Source organism: Mustela lutreola, chromosome 3 (assembly GCF_030435805.1).
Source record: "Mustela lutreola isolate mMusLut2 chromosome 3, mMusLut2.pri, whole genome shotgun sequence".
NCBI lineage: Eukaryota > Metazoa > Chordata > Mammalia > Carnivora > Mustelidae > Mustela > Mustela lutreola.
Window position 1 is genome coordinate 72,831,992 of NC_081292.1, and position 19,485 is coordinate 72,851,476.

Genomic DNA, 19,485 nt, shown 5'->3' on the forward strand with positions numbered 1-19,485 from the left:
GTGACCCATAAAGGAAAATCCCAACAATATGGCCATCTCCCGAGGTTCTGAAAAGCCTGAGCTGTAGACTATGACAGGGGGTCCCAACATCAGCCATTCTGCTCGCAAAAGCCTGGTTCCCGTGCAGCTCCCTGGACAGCACATGACCTTTGCTCCCGCACAGAGCAGTCCAACAGCACTACAGCACACACTTGCCAGCCCACAACCCGGTTACAGCAGTGTCCACGCCGGTGGGCTCAGCCACCTGGGGAAAGCACCCGACTGTGCTACTGTACTGTGTCCTTACAACTGGATCTGACAGCACATAAGACAGACGCTTCCTTCTCCTGCAGCACCCAGCTAAACACCATGGCTCTCAGCAGCCCATACTGGCCACAAAGTTCTTTATGACACCAGCCCAGATGTTTATTTTTGGTTTTTAATGAGGGGGGAAACGGAAAACTTAAAATGCTAATTCTGGTGATAAACCCAGTTCTGAAACTTAACACAATCCAGACAAACATTTTAATTTTAATTGTACCAAAAAATGGCAAAACTTAAGTTTCAACTAGAAGCTCACTGTATTCAAACTAGGCAACAGTTTCTTCAGTTGTGAAAGGGGAAAGAAAAATCTATAAACATGAAGAAAATGTAGAAACATATCACCATAAATATTTCTATGAGGCAAAGTAGTATTAGCATTTAGGATTTTTTTTCTTTTCTCTTTTTTAACCTTCTGGAAAAGGAACCCACATCTACCCCAAAACATAAAAGTCTACTGATTAATGCATTTGAATTTTATACCAATTGAAACCATGCAACGTATGGTTGGAGAAGATGGCCTGCCATCTTATGTGTTAGCAGACGCTGTCTACAAGGAGGATGCATATTCCCCCAAATAATGCATCTATGAGGAACAAGTGAGCCTACGCAGCATCCTGGGTTCCTGCCCAGGCAACTTAAGGCCTGTGTAAGGAGGAAAAGATACTAAGTGAATCACATCTAGGATAAACACTGGGAAGGAACATTCGGGAACACCTTTCTGTTGCAAGCTGAATACTCTGATGCTGGCTAGGTCTTGGACTGGTAAACAAAAACAGGGCTGGGACACCAGGAAGTCTTACAATGAACATGTGTCTTCTGGGCTGAAAGCATTCACAGTAAGATATAACATCTGAGGAAAAGAAACTTCACTAATTATAAGCCATTAAGAGACACCTTTCTGCCTCTCAATTTCTTTCCAGGAGGCAGCCCTCCAAAGCACAGGAATGTAAGATCTTGTTAAGTTCATCCTACCCTTCCAAGGCCTACATCCTGTTTGTTGGATGGGTCCATCCAAACAAAGCAAGTTCTGCAGAGAGGTTAATGCCACAGGCTACTAAATGAATGAGCTACTAAATGAATGAGCCCAACTCCATCTTTAACAGCTGTGATTTGGGGCAAATTTATTAAATTTATTAAACAAACTCTAAAACTCCATTCCCTCACCTACCTCAGCATTTTTGGTTATTTTAAGATTTTATTTTTTCAGTTGACATGAAGAGAGAGTGTGCACAAGCAGGAGAGGAGCAGAGGGAGCAGACTCCCTGTGAAGCAGGGCACATCGGGGCCCTATCCCAGGGCCCCAGGACCCTGACCCAAACTGAAAGCAGATGCTTAACCGACTGAGCCACACAGGTGCCCCGCTACCTCAGCATTTTGATTAATCCTACTTCAGGAGTCAGTGGAAACAGTTCACATAAATAAGAAATTTAACAAAATGTGAATTCACAAGAAGTCCACGCCAAGGGCTAGCTACTAAGATCAAGCCCTTAGAGTCAGTCATGTTACTTAAGAAACTTTGATTTGCGGACAACTTCCCAAGTTTGCAATAAAGATGCAAGAACAGTACAAGGAACTCCCTGCGTCCATACTGATCAAGTGTTTACATTTTGCCCGACCATTTTATTGTGCCCGTAAAGTTGCTTTTAAGTGAAAAGAAAATGGAATCTTAAAAAATGAAAGTTGTCTATACTCCACCTCTTCCATTGTCATGTCTGTCTAGATAGCAGTGGAATTCCAAGAGAACTATCCCAGAGCCTTACCCTTCCAGAGGAAGGGAACCATCTCATTCACTTGTAGCTACTCCAAATCCTGGCCCCAAATCTACCTTCATTTTAGATCCCATCTTGTTTCCTCCTTAAGCAATAAAGAGAATTTGGAGAGGACAGGGCTGAAACAAATGATCAGCGACTTGAAGACCAAAAGCTCCAGAGTATTCTTATACTCTGTAACCCTCCAGTCTGAACTGGGAAGTTCTAATACTCCAGAACTGATCGAACATGCCCACACCACTGACGGCCTAAGATTACATCCTCTGGCATTTGGGGAGAAGTGCAGGTTTGAGGAAAAGAAAGAATGACTGGTTTGCCAGTGAGGCAGCCACGATTCAGGCTGCAAATGGGTATCTTACAGCTCAAAAGGAAGAACTAGTTCCTCAAATTTGTCATTTTTAGTAGTTGGGATATCTCACAACTGCCTCTCAGTAACTACAAGAACTTAGCTAAACAACGTCTAGTTATACACCAGGACAAGGGACAAATAATTTTATGTCTATTCCTGGGGAAAAGTGAAAAAGGTATAGCCGATCACTACTGCAGGCCACTTAATCTTTCCAGTCATAATTTAGGGTTATGGGGACTTTTTAAATTAAAAATAAAATCAAGGGGCACCTGGGTGGCTCAGTGGGTTAAACCTCTGCCTTCAGCTCAGGTCATGATCTCAGGGTCCTGGGATCGAGCCCCGCATCCGGCTCTCTGCTCAGCGGGGAGCCTGCTTCCCCTTCTCTCTCTGCTTGCCTCTCTGCCTACTTGTGATCTCTGTCAAATAAATAAATAAAATCTTTTTTAAAAAATTTTAAAAAATAAAATCAAGATACATGGTTTGATAAACTCAATGATTAAGAGTAAGCAAATAATAATAACTATTCAAAATAATAATAACTACTCAATACATATGCCATTTGCTATACCAAGTGCTTTAGCTAAAGTATCTCAATCTCCCATCACAACCCTGGTTACTTGGTAGGAGTAATTTTTTTTTTTATGATTTTATTTATTTATTTGACAGATCACAAGTAGGCAGAGAGGCAAGCAGAGAGAGAGAGAGAGAGGGAGAAGCAGGCTCCACGCCGAACACAGAGCCTGATGAAGGGCTCAATCCCAGGACTCTGAGATCATGACCTGAGCCGAAGGCAGAGGCCCAACCCACTGAGCTACCCAGGTGCCCCAGTTGGTAGGAGTATTATTTCCACTTTTACGGTTCACTCTGATCTGATGTCAGAACTCAAGTTCTCAGCCACCACAGGATAAAACCACCATAAGAACAATTGTTCTCACCTCCACGGCAAAGGAGGGACAGAAAGAGTGAAAGACATGGGACTTAGTCACTGTAGACATCAAGACATATGGCCCCAGAAATACAGGAAGGCCAAACAGAGGGAGTGTGGACAGAAATAACCTGCACTGAGTGGACACAGTAATAGGGTACGACAGAGGATGACAGGGTGCTACCAGTATTTTTAACAGACCTTTGTCTATTAAGACAGAAATGATGGTCTCAGAGCTTACTGAGGACAAAACAGAGAAAGACAGTTACACATGCAGATTCTGGACACTGGCCAATCTGGATTCAAATTCCTCCTCATCACTTGCTAGAATTTTAAGGTCCTGGGCAATTTAACCTCTCAACTGAGGTCTCCTCATCTATAAATGCAGAAAGTAATTCTACTTCTCTCCTAGGTTTTGATAGGTAAATGAAACAATCCATTAAAATACTTAGCATAATACCTACTTGACTGGAAATGCTCCTTAACTAACTATTGGTTAGTAGCTAAAGTTATTACTGTTATTTGTAATGCTGTTTTGTTATTTCCACACCTTTTTAGCTGACTGCCCCAACACACACCTAATAGAAAAATAAAGCTCCTTAATTTAATCAAGATTTTTAAATTCTCAAGATGAGTCTGCATGATTTTTCTGACAAGATCAATACACCTGCAATTGGCCAAAGCAAAATTCCAAGCACAAACAAGGTCAAGTATACAAGAATATGAAATACTGCAATAGAGAGGTTTCAAAAAAGTTCACCTTGAGGATGTAGGCTTCACTGTTTCAATATATTAGTCCCATCCATAAATGAAGTAATTTCTAGACCCATACACCCTAAAATACATCACCAAGCAAGGCATATTTTTGATTGTACACCTGTGCTCAAACTGATTTTATTATTCACTTAGTGCAATGGCAGGAACTATCTTAGAAACTAAAGCATGCTTATGATTCTACAGGGGACCTTCTCACCATTTGCCTCTTAGTATCACATCAAAGATAATAGTTTTTATGTGCGTTTAAAGCATAGCACACTTGCTAATTATCAACAGATTCTGTTATGGATATTTTACAGAAGAATAAAAAGAGAAAAAAGTGGACCCTTTAAAAAAGCTGAAAGAGTCCCCCAACTTGCCACAGGATTAGGGGAAAAAACTGATCACTAAGATATCCCGTATCCTTTATTAGACCTACTGCAACTACAGTGTAAAAATCTCTGACTATTTTAAGTGGTGGATCCCAGGGAGAGAGACACAAGTGTCTAATTCCCTGCCTTTCCCTCCACAAAGTCTCACTGTGGCAATCCAGATCCCACTGTCCCCATGCTGACAGTAGCTCTTTGCCTGACCTGCCCCGCCCCAACCCCATATATGAGATACACAGTGGAAAACTCAAACCTGCTAGCTCACTGGCGTTGCAGAGTAGAGGTGGGAGGGGGCAGGACAAATAAACATCCTCTATATTCTTCCACTAAAACCCACATCACAGGAACCTGCATGCAGCTTTCCATTTAGTGTCTACACCTCGGAGAAGGCAATGATTTCTTAAATTATGAGAAGGTACTGTTGATGAGAGCAAGCAAACAAAAAAAATGCATCTTATAAAGTTTTTGAAAAACTGAAAACTACCATGCTGAAGAAGCAGTGCAATAAGGAAGTTGGCACGGAGTAGGTGACAACAGTTTATCAGGAGGTAGAGCAAGCAAGCCCAGCTGGTACACTCTTCCACCACAGGAAACACTATTCCTGAATTTTAAAACTTATTCAAATAATCGTTCAGAACGAGAGGTAAAACTGTCACATGAAGCATTTCCTTACAATCAGTCTATGTCCCTAGAGCCACACAATCCTGCCTATCCTGAAGGAGCCAGGAAGAATTTGGAGAGACTTGCCCAAGTCACACTGGCCACCAGAAAAGCCTATGAAGAACAATGTCAATGAAAGTACTTTTGAAACAGACCCTACCAAAAGGCAAGGAGTCCCAAGAAGGATATCTTCATGCACACCAAGATCAAAGTCTGATTTATAACAAAAATAAGTGGGTAATATCATTTCCTACATAAACTAACAAACACAAAAATCTGAACACTTCCCTCAAAAACTGTTTCCAGACAAACATTCAGGATTTTCATAATTTATCTCTTTAGAAGCTTTTCTAGATTTATCAGTTAGCATCTCTCATTTGCTACTAACCATGCTATATAATCCACTTTTTATAATAATTGAACAAAGTGGCTTTTAAGATAATTTACACAGCAAAGTTATACATCATCCACTAAAAGACAGGTAGGGATCCTAATGTAGGATCCACACCACACCCATGTACGACTGCAAGCATCTCCTAAAACACAATTAACTCCCCTCACTGAGCAGAGTGCGACCCACGGGCTATCTGCTGGGAACCTGAGCACCTTGGTCAGTACGTAACTAGCAAGAGAAAGCCACCACCACAACGTGGAGATGCAGAAGAACAAAATGTGGCCAAGTCTGCTTACCATAAGCTTGTTATCAGTCTGTGATGAGCAAATTCATTCCAAGTGCTACATCTCAGCCAAGTAACAAACAAAGTGCCATGTTTTAGGCAAATAACAATGGTTTCTTCTCTTTTCTCCCCGCTGCATCTCACGGACCTTTACCAGCACTCCTTGGTGGACTCGCCACGCACCACTTTTTGAGGAAGCTTGCAGATCATTTCGGGAAAGTTTTGGAATGCCACTAGCAATGGAAAGAAAGCTGAGCAAGGGCATCATGGTCCGTTACCTGCTACCTCAATCATAGGCTGTAAGAGCAGACCAGCACCGTCCTCAGATCTGGTTCTCATGGGGTGCTCCCTGCCGTAGTGAACAACATCACCAACCAGCCGGCTGGCTGAACAGTGTGTATATGTATGTATACATGTACATGTATATTTTCCCTGACACCTTCTGCTCCCCAAGAGGAAATATCTCCTCCAAGTCCTAGCCATCATACCTCCTGAGTACTTTTCACGCAAGTCTATTTTTCTCCATCCTCACAGCCACCAAATTCGTCCAAACCATTATTATTTCCCCATCAAATGGAGCACAGCAACAGCAGGCTGGATGCGGCCCCTAACCTATTCTCCCTCTGCTGCCTTACCCATTAATCCAATCTTCTTCAGAAAATAAATCCATCCCTGTCAACCACTGCTTAACACTCATCAGTAGCTCTGTAACTTTTTCTCAAATCCCAAATTCAGTATTCCACGGGCCCTACCCACGCTGGCCTCCACCTGTCTCGAGTCGCATGTAGTGGTTCTCAGTAGAGTAGTGGCTCTCAGTAGACCTCAAACACACTACCTCCCTCTAAGTTAGCTAACGCTACCCTCCTTTTCTAGCATCACTTAGATGGCAGTGCTACAACCACTACCTAAGGTCTGAAAACCCACACAGCTAGATGGGCCCCCATCTAGCTCTCACTCCTCCCAGTACCCACTGCACAGCACCTAGGACAGTGCAGTTGCTCTATTCATGTCTTGTCTGGGTCTACCACGTCTTCTTGTGGCACCACTGTTTTCCCAATACAGTACCCTTCACCTGAAAGGTAACCAATAAGTAAGTACCTGAATGGATGAACAAGAAAACAGACAAACCAGGAAAACTGATTGTGGTCCAAAGTCACTTGCCACTAGAGCCAAGGCTGACACCTACAGCACTTTAGAGGCTAAAAGGGCCACTAAAGAAAGTGTCACCTCACATAACTGAACAAATCCAAGGACCAATCAGACTTTTACTACCAAGTTATGCTTCTGTATTACTATTCTACATTATTTTTTAACAGAACCCTCTAAAAATACTTCACTGGGAAAACAATCATGTTTCCAGTCACCTAACATTAGTTAAAAGGTACAGAAATCTAGTTATGATAATGAATACAAGCTTCTTAAATGAAAACAGTAATCAAATCTTGGAATAATTATCTCTGCATTTTTCTAGACAGATAATCGTAGTTTTACAAAACAAAAAACAAAAAACCTCCAAACCATTACACAGTAGAAACAAATTTTTACAGGCTTCAGAACACCTTTAAGAGGGGTGCTAAATTCTGAAGCCAAAGGTGATTTTGATGAAAACCTAAGAGGTAGAGCTCCATTCTTCCAGACCCAGCTTAGTCATCCAAAAAACAAACAAACAAACCTAGTACCTCCCCTACACTGGCACCAAGCTGGGCACCAAGAAGACAACCATGACCAAGACAGCCCTGTCTTGGTGACCAGCAGCCCCGGGTGACCAGCCAGAGGCAACTCATTTAATTAATCTCTCTGGGCTTTAGTTTCTTAATCTGTAAAATGAGAAAGTTAGGTTAGCTCTCTAAGGTCCTCAACTCTCTAAATATCCAAAGATTCACTAATGATCACAAGATAAATTCCTATTTGACAGTATCATGATGATTTCCTACTTCTATTCATTATTTTTATCAGAGAGGTGTGGTTTCATTTAAGAATTTTAATATATTGATAAAAGTAAAATATAAAAGAGCAGCAGTAGCATTTTTAATTACCTTCCCAGCTCCTAACTCCCACCATAATCGGCTATGGACTTCTGCCTGGCATAATTGCAAACCAACCTGAAATACAACATGACATCTTTTTATTTCTTGTAGAAAAAAAGTGATCACTTACTCCCAATTTCTTTTATACTTTAACATCATCCATCATCTTTGAATATCAAAGGGTTGTTTTTTAAGAAGCAATGCAAAATAATAAAGATTCCTAGGAAAAAAAGGAAAATTTTATCACCCAAATAAAGCAATAATGGCTTTAGAACCCTGAGAAGATATTATACTAAACTCAAAATTTCCTGTGACATAAAAAAGAACAGCTTTTTTAAAAAAGATACATAAACACGTCCATAAAGAATGGACAAGACAACGAAAGAGTCACACAGGGCCAATGTGTTCCTGACATCATCTCGAGATCATCCAAAATGTTCCTTCGCCATCTTTTTTTTTTTTTAGTGAATTTAGCTATGTGACCTATATCTATTTCAGTGCACGTTTGTTTATATCTAGAAACCATCTGAACACCGAAAGTAAATCAGTTTATTACAAAGCTGAAGCTTTAAGGGCCATTTTTTATAGTCACACACTTTACTCTGCCCTGACTAAGTATTTTTATTCTTGCAATGCCTTATTTATAGATGTTTATAGGATAGCCATGGTGTCTGCTATCAAATCCAAAAAGCCATATATGGATTATAAAGGATGAAAGATAACTACCTCCAAAGTTAACCTTAAAAGTTAAATGTGAGTATCTGGTTACCTGAAGAACTCTCTCTCCCACTAGACAGTAAACTCCCTGAGGGAAAGTCCTGCCTCTTTTTTGTCAGTTATGCACCAAAAGGCTGAGGATCACTGAAACAAGAGTAAATAAATGGATGGTGACTTTATCTCAAGCAAACTTTCTTAAGCACAGGGAATAAAATGTTGCAAAGCTAGGTCTGAAATAACTACTCTAACTTGGCACTTAGATTGCTCTTATGGGTCACACAACTCATACACTGAAGCACTCAATAGTATTCTGTCACAAATGAAGAACGCGTTTTCTTTTGACCTAATTGCTTAAAAACCATACTATAAATATTACATTATTGACTGTGTTTGTATGAAAAAAAAAAGTTGTAACATTTCTTTGACACATTATTATAAAGGTAAACCAATATTCATTTTAATTCAATAAAAGAAAAACTCATGGAGTTTGGGAACTAGTTTGGGAACTAGTCCTCTAAGTCCACTGGTTAAAAACTAAACCAAGTACAGATGAATCTATGCAAGTTCTATTTTAAAACTAAGTCAGTAGATGCATTTTAAACTTGACTTCTGTATTTTAAACTTGGGGAAAAGGAGTTATCTTTTCCTCAAAGAAGAAAATAATGTTTGAGTTTTTAAACCATCACCATCATGTATGATACACAACCTGTATCATTTTTCTGTCCTGACTTCCATGTCAAGACATAGAAAAGGGAGTAATTTTTTAAATTAACTTAAAAATACACCTATTGATTAAACCAATATAACTAGAGTTTGGAATTCCCATTCCAGTCTATATTATTATTATTCATTTCTTACCTAAAAATTCATTTGAATCTTGAAAAACCTAGAATTCCTCAGGCTTCAATTTACTGGCTTGCACAGAGGAAGAAAAAAAAAAAGAAGAACATATCAAGAGAATATAAATTATAAAATACACAGTGCTGGAAAATAATTCTTAAGTGTCATGGTTAGGAAATTCACCTGTTACAAGCCTCACAAAAATCCATTATTCCCTTTATCAGGTCATCCAAGAGGGGAGAATGCCATATTTTAACTAGTGGCAAAATAAGAAAATTTGGTTCCTAAAATTTACTGCAAGTCCCTATACATTTTCAAATTCTGTTTACTTTGTAACTTTTTTCTACAGTACAGATTTTTCCAGGGAAAATAAAGTTTTCGTGAGCAAATCTGGAAGACATAAAATGTCTCCTACTTATTATCACCTAGAAAGGCAAACCGAGTACTGCTCCGTGCCCCTAGCATCTAGCTTTCAGCCTCTTTATTATCATTGTCAATGAATGGGCCCCAGTCAAATGAAAGCTGCCATTTTAGGGTAAAGACTGGAGGGCTTCTGTTGTGCAACAGCAAGACAAAAACACTCCGCGACAGATGTACTCTGGGGGCTGGGAGACGGATTCAACTTCATAAAATCACTGCTCAAGTTATTTCTGAAATAAGAATTACCTAGTACTCACACATTACTACAATCTAAATAGAATTATAACTGGGATAAATCAGGTTCCCATGCTGTTAAGGTCCCAGTCACTAAGATTTGTTTGTCATCGTTAGAATGGATCTGTGAGGAAATAAAGAGAACTATTTTTTTTTTCTATTGGATTATTACGCATAGTGAGTACTCCCCCCTCTCGTTATTGGGAGAGAATTGGGGGGAAAATACACGCAACCTCTTCGAAAGGTAATGCCCACTGCAAAGACGGCTTAAATTAGTATCTTAGAAAATAAAAATCAGGGCCTTCACATAAGTCCTTTTAAAATAAATTAAAATATTCAACATACCCCAGCAATCGAGCCCAGAGGATGGACATATTTCAAGATAAGTTATTTAAATCGATTGCTAGATAATATACAATGGGAAACTAAAAAGTATACTTAGCGAGTAGAGAGCTGGATAGTGTATCTAATTCTAGCAATTCAAAAGGAAACTCTCCATGTGGGTTGCTACTTTTCTTTTGTCCATTGTCTGTTCAGAAGAGGGGGGAAAAAACTAGTTTAAAATCGAGGCGTGAACAGTCTCTAAAAGTGACCTCCGGGAAAACCGTCCGACCCATAGCAGGAGCACTCCCCGCGCCGCCCGCTCTACGGGGGCGCTCACAAAGCGGGCGGCCGGCCGGGAGTTTGGGGTGCGCTCCCACGGCGCGGGGCTCCTCGAGGCAGAGCCATCCGGAGAAAGGCGGCTCGGTAATGATGGCTGCTCGGGGCCGGCGGCTCCTTCCCCGGAGCCTCTCGACCCCCCCCCTCCACCCTCCGCCCGGGATCCGCCGCCCTCCCCACCCCCCCCGGGCCGCGCTCGCCCCGCGCGGACGCAGCCGCACCGCAGCTCACCCGGTGCCCGAGCCCCCGCACCCCCGGTGAGCCCAGTCCCCGGTGCGAACCAAACAAACAACGCGTCCCCCGCCGCCCTCCTTCCTCTCCCCGCTGACCGCTTGGCCTCCAGCCACCTCGGCCGTTCACGCTCCGAACCGCGGATCTCTGCGGGGGCAGAGCGCACCCGAGCCACCTCGGGGGCCACCTGGTGACCCCCCCCCCGCCCGGCGCTGACCCCCAGCGGGGTCGGGGGTGGGGGAGCCGAATTGCCTCGGGGGGTTAAAGTCGCTATTATGCAGTCGCCGCCGCCGGCCCGGCTAGCTCGGCAAGGTGGGGTCCCCTCCTCGCCGCGCCTCCCCGCGCTCGCCCCGGCCCCGCTCCCTTTCTTCTCCTCCTCGCGCATTTGGGAGCTGCCGGGGAGCCCCGAGAACCTCCAGCTCCGGGCTCGCAACTCCGCGCCCGCGGCCGGCACGGGTTGGGGTCCGGACGCCCCCAGCGCCGCGTGTTCTTGCCGCCCCCGCCCTACGCGGCGCCCCGCGCACTTTCCCCGCCGCCGACCCACCTCGCCCGGTGGCCGTCCCCGCGCGGGTCGGCGCCACCGCGCCAGGAGGGACGCACTTTGTTCGCGCCGGTGCGGCCGCCGCTCCCGGCGAGCGCGGCGTGGTCGGTCCGGAGCGGGGGGCGGGGGCGGGAGGCGGGGGTCGCCGCCGTCCCCGAGCCGCCGCCGCCGCCGCTCAGCCGCCCCGCGCCCGCGCGCCCATCGCCCACTCGCACTTGAGTTGGAGCCCAACTTTTCCTCCTTCCTTTTTCTTTCGAATGGAGCCGGCAACTCGTGCTCGGCGCCGGCGGGAGGAAACGCGCTCGCGCTCCCCCGCGCGCAGACACGCTCCCTCCTGTCCCCCGTCCCCCCCCCACGCCGGCAGCACAACAAAAAGCCATTTACATGCGAGGAAGTGACCCTCGGCCGGACCGCGCGCCCCCGCCGCCGCCGGCCCCGCGGACGCAGGCAAAAGTTGGGGCGCCGGGCGGCGCTCGGGGCGCGGGTTCGGGCCCCGCGGGCGGCGACGCCGGCGACAAGGCACGGGCGGCGCTGCGCTCCTGCGCCGGCCCCGGCCCCCGCCCGCCCTCGCCCCTCGCCCCGCACACGCCCAACTCCTCGCTCCCAACTCCTCGCGCGGCCCCGGCCCCGGCCCGAAGCGATTTCCTGCCGCCGCCCCTCCCGGAGGCGCCCGGCGAACTCTCGCACTCACCGGGTCGGTCGGTAGGGCTCCTCAGCTGTCCTGTGCCGAGGGGAAAACAAAACGCAGAACGGGCTCCGGAGTTGGCTCGGCGGCCGCGGCCAGGGGTCTAATCCACGGGCGCGGAGTTGGCCGGGGGCGAACGGGGCTCTGGCGAGTTTCAGGGTCTCCGGGTCCCCGGGCCGCCTCCTCAGCGGCGCTCCTTTGTGTAATTTCACTCGATTCAAGTTTAATCCGATAGTTCCCGAGCACGAGCGCGTCCGCACTACCACGGCTCAACCCCCGCGCCGCCGCCGCCGCCGCCGCCGCCGCCGCCGCCGCCGCCGCCGCCGCCGCCGCCGCCGCCGCCGCCACCGCTGCCGCCGCCGCCGCCGCCGCGGCCCCAGCACGCCAGCGCCTGCGCGCGCCCGGCACGCCGCGCGCGCCCGAGGCCGCGGGGCCGCGCGCGCCCGCCGGCAGCTCCCTCCGCGCCGCGCCCGCGCGCCGCCACCTGACGTCAGGCGCGCCTGGCATAATTTATGCAAGAATTCGGCCGGGGTGGCGGAGGCCGAGGGAGAGGCCGAGAGAAAAGGGGCGGCGCGGGGCTGCGGGGCGGCGGGCTGCGGAGGGCGGGCCGGGCGCCACTTCCCTTCCCGGGGCGGGCGCCGGCGCTGCGGGCGGTTCTCCCCGCCGGCCGGTGCGCGGCCGCCGCGCAGCCCCTCTGGCAACGGCTCTTCCGAGCGCTCGGCCGCCGCGCGGCAGCGCCCCGGGCGCGGGCTGGAGAGGGTGCCACGTTTCCCCGCGTGGCACCTTCCCGGAGTCAGGGTGCGCCGCCCCGGGGCAGGAAGCGGCGGCTGGGAGCCGGCCGCGGTCCTCCTGGCCACGGCGAGGGGTTTCCAACGGTCCGCGGACGGCGGCGGCTCGAGGGCTTTGGATGTCTCTTCTGTAATTATCCTTCAACTTGAAATTATTTTCCCACATGAAATTATTCAGAATGGACACGTACCATGTCAACTAGATTTATCCTGCCTCTCCACACTGCTTTTCCTACCTCCTCGTTGACAGGACGGCCGGATCCACTACTAAATCAAAAAAAGTTTAACTAGATGGCGTTGATTTTGTTGAATTTGTTACCATGCCAAAAAAGGGAGAGAGAGGGCAATCGTTATGAAACAAAGAAATAGGTTGTGTGCCCATTATTAAACGTGTCAGGACTAGAATGTTTTCATCATTCTTTGGCAAAAATTGGCACTTTTATATGATCTCCTAACCTTTAATGTCCACACCTCTTCTTTTTCTCCTCCCGGTACAAAAGGAAGAGTAACCCTGAAGAAAATCTTCCTTTATTAATTTTCCTTTCAGGAGACAAATCTACAAACATTTACGAAGCACTTTCTGCGTGCAAGTTACTGAGCAATTATTATTCTTTTAAACGCTCAACAATTGTATACTTTAAGGTGATGTTATTAGGTTGAAGATGACATTTATTGTTGTCTCAAGGAAGGGACTTTTGTCAAAGATAGTCCTAAAATAGATATAGAGTAAAGCAACTTGCTATTATTAGACTCCAAAATAAACTGAGAAAATTGCAAAACTATGCAAAACACACATTTCCATTCACCACCTGTAGTGCTAAGACTAATCACAATATTTCTACTTGCTCAAAAGATTAATCAAAACCAGTTTGCTGCATAACAACTAGAACTACTCAATAATTTTGATTATAGGGATTTAACCACTCAAACATTTATTTTTCTGTTATCAGTAATAATTTTCTAAAGATTTGTTCCATTTATTAAGACGCATTGCTTTTGGCTTTCTTTTGTCATTTGAGTGGTGTTTTAAAAGAGATAAATGTTTCATTCAAGAGATTTACAGATAAAAAGCAGAAATAAGATTGACACTACAGAAAATTCTGACATGAAAATACTAGAAAACACTAAAATCAACTTCTCCCTGTTTTAGAGCCACATATCATAAACCAAGAATCAGAATTCTGAAGTTAGGTTTACATTTCCATTACATTTCCCTTATATCTCTCAATGAAAGCATCTGGGGGATGCTTTGGTCTATATGTTTTGTGTTTGAGAGAAAGGTTAAAGACAGGATACAATGTCTACAAAGAAATCACTAGCACCTTGCTATATCAGAGGACATAAAAGTGACATAAAAGGAACTATTTCTTATCTTTTGCAGTATACCCCAGCTCACTGTCAGATGTAAATATGTTTCAAGGCTAATTCTGAGCAAAAACCAAACAAAACAAAAATGACATCTGCATATAATGAAAGTGTATTAGTTAATCTTTAATCAGCAAATAGTACTAAATGACTATGAAGGGGTACCCTTGTGCCCTTGTAATTTAACTAGAAAGGTAGGACATTTTTCTTGAAACACAAGAAATGGCAAGGTAGTAAAGCCAAAGCTCAAAGTGGAAAAAAAAAAAAAAAAAAAAAAACAGCTGTATGGCCCCTTCCTGATTTATTCTCTCTCCTTACCCCAACCCCCGTCCTGACAGCCATGATGGAGAAGACTCTAAGCTTTTAGAAGTTGCATGACTGCAGAGTTTCACAGGCCTTGAAAAACAGGGAGCTTCTGGGGCAAACTCTAGGCAGCTGTGGCCTACTGAAGTCGTTAACCCCTACCACCACCACCGTCCCCGTCCCCACTACCCTTTAGCTTCAACTGTCTTCTCTCCATTTGTTGCACTGTTGAAGTTCTGCCAATGAGAATCATTTGAATTCACAAGCGTTCCCTTTAAATGTGCAAATACCTTAAGGAGCAGTAAGGAACTTGTGGTCATTCACAGACGATTGTAAATTAGGTCAATGGGTCATTTTCCTCCCAACACCTAGCTGAAACTAACAAATTTAGAGATCCATTTATTCATTCAACACGGTGCCTATGCGATTCCAGGCACTGTTCTAGGCGCTGAAGATGCTGTAGAGAACAAAACAACTCCAAATTCCTGCCTTCCTGAAGTTTACAGTCTAACGGATTGTTGGTTTTGATGCAGTGGTCAGAGAATATGGTAGTTTGGGAGTCTGAGCCCTTGGGGGACAAGGGCAGGCCTCTGTTCCTCACAGCCAGAAGGCATTGGAAAGTTACTAAGGACTGGAAGATGGGAAAAGTATGAATTGGGTGCCTGCCGAAAGCAGTTGAGAAAAATACCTAAGACAACCTGCTACAAAAAGGTTTTCTCACCCAGGAGAAATGGATGAAAAGACTTCCAAGGATCAAAACTGTTACTAAGTGACCAATAGTTCAGCTGCATCACTGTTTAGAGGAATGAATAGTTGTCTCTGTTTGAGAACATTGCCATAATGTATCAATATATAATACTTCATGGAAGCAGGGGAAGAAGGGGGGAATATGTGCATATCTGAAGTAACTGAGGGATGCCTGGCTGGCTCAATGGATAGAGCATGCTATTCTTCTTTTTTTCCTGAAAAGAAAAAAAAATTTTTTTTTTTTTTTTAAGAGAGGGAGAGAGAGGTGGAGGAGGGACAGAGGGAGAGAGAATAATCTTTTTTTTTTTTTTTTTAAGAGATACATGTGAAGGATTTTTTAGGGGTGGGTTTTGTTTTGTTTTTGTTTTGTTTTGTTTTGGTTTGGTTTGGTTTTTTGTTTTGTTTTGTTTTGTTTAATTTATTTGACAAGACAGAGATCACAAGTAGGCAGAGAGGCAGGCAGAGAGAGCCAGGGGAAGCAGGCTCCCTGCTGAGCAGAGCCGGATGTGGGGCTTGATCCCAGGCCCTTGAGATCATGATCTGAGCTGAAGGCAGAGGTTTAACCCATTGAGCCACCCAGGCACCCCTAATTTTTTCTTTAAAATTTTTAATTAATTATTTGAGAGAGAGAAAGAGAGTGACAGATAGCACGGTGGGGAGGAGAGGGAGAAACAGGCTCCCCACCAAGCAAGGGGCTGGACATGGGGCTCCATCCTTGGACCTCAAGACCAGGACAGGACCCTGAACCAAAGGCAGATGCTCAACCAAATGAGCCACTCAGGTGCCCTGAAAGATTTTGGTTTTTGTTTTTGTGGGGTTTTTTTGTTTTTGTTTTTGTTTTGTTTTGTTTTAAGTAATCTCTACACCCAAGGTGGGCCTCCAACTCAAATCCCAGAGATCAAGACTTGTATGCTGTACAGACTAAGCCATCTGGACCCCCTGAGCATACTGCTCTTGATCTTGGAGTCATGAGTTCAAGCCCCACATTGGATGTAGAGACCACTTACAAACAAACAACGGAAAATTACTCAAACTTAGGAACACCTCCAATTTAAAACTAGAGCCCTATCTATTTTTCCAAATGTTATGAACTTTAAAAAATTACAGATATTGGGGCGCCTGGGTGGCTCAGTGGGTTAAGGCCTCTAACTTTGGCTCAGGTCATGATCCCAAGGTCCTGGAATCGAGCCCCACATCGGGCTCTCTTCTCGGCAGGGAGCCTGCTTCCTCCTCTCTCTCTGCCTGCCTCTCTGCCTACTTGTGATCTCTGTCTGTCAAATAAATAAAATCTTTTTTAAAAATTACAGATATTACACTAGATCAAGTGTTGAGGACATACTTTGATGTATTTTTGCAACTCGTCTTTTGAAAATGTGTTTGCAACCAATTTTCAAGTCATAGGAAACAACTCTCTTTAGGACAACTTCTCTTTTTCTCCACTAAAAATGTATTATTCTACTTCATCAGTTACCAAATTCATATCCAAATGACTTTGGCAAGCTCCAAACAATATATTTTGCCTTTGAATGATGAAGATTTACTACCACTGAAAATAGAAAGAAAGATAAAGGTACAGATATTTAAAGGGTCAAAAATGCTGAAGGAAGCTCCAAAAAGAAAATTCTAAAAAGCATTGCTTGCATTACTAGAAAAACAGCATTGATGTTCCTCTGTAATTTCTTCATAAGGGAAAGAATCCAGTTGGATATGTAAGCTCACCCCCCATGTTCTACTCATAATGGACGCACTTGCTATGGGCATTTGCTAGCCACTGCCAAGATTATTAAGGTCAAGATTTTAGGTGAAAAGAAAGCTACTAGGGTTACAATTAGCCACTGTTTTCTCTCGAAGATACCATGTTTAACTAAGGTTTAGCAAACATTGTTTTGAATGCCTACTTCCAGCAAATATTTGTTGAGTACCTGGCATGTGCCAATCTATTAGCCTTGGAGAACATGGCTAGCTCCCTGTCCTCAAGAAGCTCATGGTTTACAGCAACATAAAGAAAGAAGTGATTTTTGCTGCCTGAGAGAGCAGAGCAGGTTTCCTAGAAGAAGGGAGACTCGACCTGGGTCTCAAGTAAGCACAGGAATTAATATGAACAAGGAGGGTGGGAGGCATTCCCAACAGACAGCAAAGTGGTCCCGTGGTTTTAAAGCCTCTTGAGCACTTGTTACTGCAAGTGATTCCATACTGAGTGGAAGGAACATGGAGGGTGAGCCAATCTTCTTCAGTCTTCTCTGATCCTCCCAGAATGGGCTGGCTGTCCTTCGTTTGTTCTCTCAAAAGTGCCTATCTGGTTGGTGGGAATGCAAGCTGGTGCAACCACTCTGGAAAACAGCATGGAGGTTCCTCAAAAAGTTGAAAATAGAGCTACCCTATGACCCAGCAATTGCACTACTGGGTATTTACCCAAAAGATACTAATGTAGTGATCCAAAGGGGCACGTGCACCCGCATGTTTATAGCAGCAATGTCCACAATAGCCAAACTATGGAAAGAACCTAGATGTCCATCAACAGATGAATGGATCAAGAAGATGTGGTATATATACACAATGGAATACTATGCAGCCATCAAAAGAAATGAAATCTTGCCATTTGTGACTACGTGGAAGGAACTAGAGGGTATCATGCTTAGTGAAATAAGTCAATCAGAAAAGACAACTATCATATGATCTCCCTGATATGAGAAAGGAGAGATGCAATGTGGGGGGGGGGGGTTGGGGGTAGGAAAAGGATAAATGAAACAAGATAGGTTCGGGAGGGAGACAAACCATAAGAGACTCTTAATCTCACAAAACAAACTGAGGGTTGCTGGGCAGTGTGGGGGTACGGAGAGGGGGGTGGGGTTATGGACATTGAGGAGCGTATGTGCTATGGTGAGTGCTGTGAAGTATGTAAACCTGGCAATTCACAGACCTGTACCCCTGTGGCTAATAATACATTAAATGTTAATTTAAAATAAAAAAAAATAAAGATATTTTTTTCTTCTTCTAAGGAAGTTTTTTTTTCTTCAAAAAAGTAAAAAAGTGCCTATCTGCATCAACACTGGTTTACAATGGATTATAATCAATTGCTATCCTATTCTGTCATTGGGTTGTGGGCCAGTTGGGAACAAGGACCTCACCTTGTCTTTTAGCATCCCTTGTTGGCCTAGAACCAACAAGAGATGCTCAGTAAATGCTCAGTAAATGAAGGTGCTCAGTAAATGCTCACATACTTATATATAGGGTGGGGAGTGGGGACGAGGTAGTAGACTAGACTGGAGAAGTAGATAGTTCCAAGGAGAGCTCTAGATGTCACCTCCAAAGGTTTTGGCGTCACTGATGAGTCCAGCAAGAGAGTAACAAGTCAGACCCATATTTCTGTGACAAGGTGCAGAATGTAGGAGATTAGATCCGAAGTAGGGAGAAAAGTCAGGTGGCCCCCATAAGACAAGAACAGCGAAGATATAGAAACAATTACCAACTACTTCTTTGAACTCTTCAGACTCAAGAAGTTACTAGATGCTTGTCACCTGGGCTGTCATCCCATAGGGAAGACAAAGCAGAACTGAAGAACCGCTCCGCCCTGTGGTGAAGGAAGGCAGTGTTCTTTCTGGAAGGAGCACTGATGGGGAGGGTGAAGACTGTGGTTCCAGCCTGGCCCAGTCTGGAGAGAGCCACTTTGTCTCTTGTTCCCTCAGGTACCAGCTCCAAAATTGGGTGACTTGTCGTCACTGAACTTACCCTCAATAATATGGGGCCAAACCCAAGTCTCTCATTGTCTCCCTTTCTGACTAACAAATGAAAATCCTTTGTGCTAACATAGCCAATTATAATCAGATTCTTTTAAAAGACATTAAAGTGGCAAAATATAGTGTTCTATTCAATAGTGGTCGAGCACTTGCTTGGGTGCTGGAAAAGCAGAAATAAAGCAAACCCTGGTCTTAGAGGAGTTCTCCGAATGTACCAGATATGACACACATTGAAATATGTCGTTACAATTCAAATGCATACAATAGTGGTATTACTGGGCAGGGTGATCACACAGAAGAAGGGACAACTAATTTTGCTTCTGCGCAGAGAGGCAGGGGAGGCTTTACAGAGGATGTGACAT

The 19,485-nt window shown here is 44.7% G+C and overlaps 1 protein-coding gene across 7 annotated transcripts in view; it reads right to left on the reverse strand.

The window, feature by feature from the left end:
* The window catches only part of CHD7 (chromodomain helicase DNA binding protein 7), a 186,714-nt gene extending 174,201 nt beyond the window's left edge, over nucleotides 1-12,513 (reverse strand). For 4 of the 7 annotated variants that reach the window (XM_059166380.1, XM_059166377.1, XM_059166378.1 and 1 more), the window contains exon 1: nucleotides 12,190-12,513. The gene's annotated coding sequence lies outside the window, so the exon portion shown is untranslated. Of the gene's footprint in view, nucleotides 1-7,864; nucleotides 7,931-7,985; nucleotides 8,008-9,430; nucleotides 9,484-12,189 lie in introns of those variants that run through there. The other 3 variants (XM_059166373.1, XM_059166374.1, XM_059166375.1) reach the window with 3 other exon arrangements.
* Nucleotides 12,514-19,485: the final 6,972 nt, after the last annotated feature.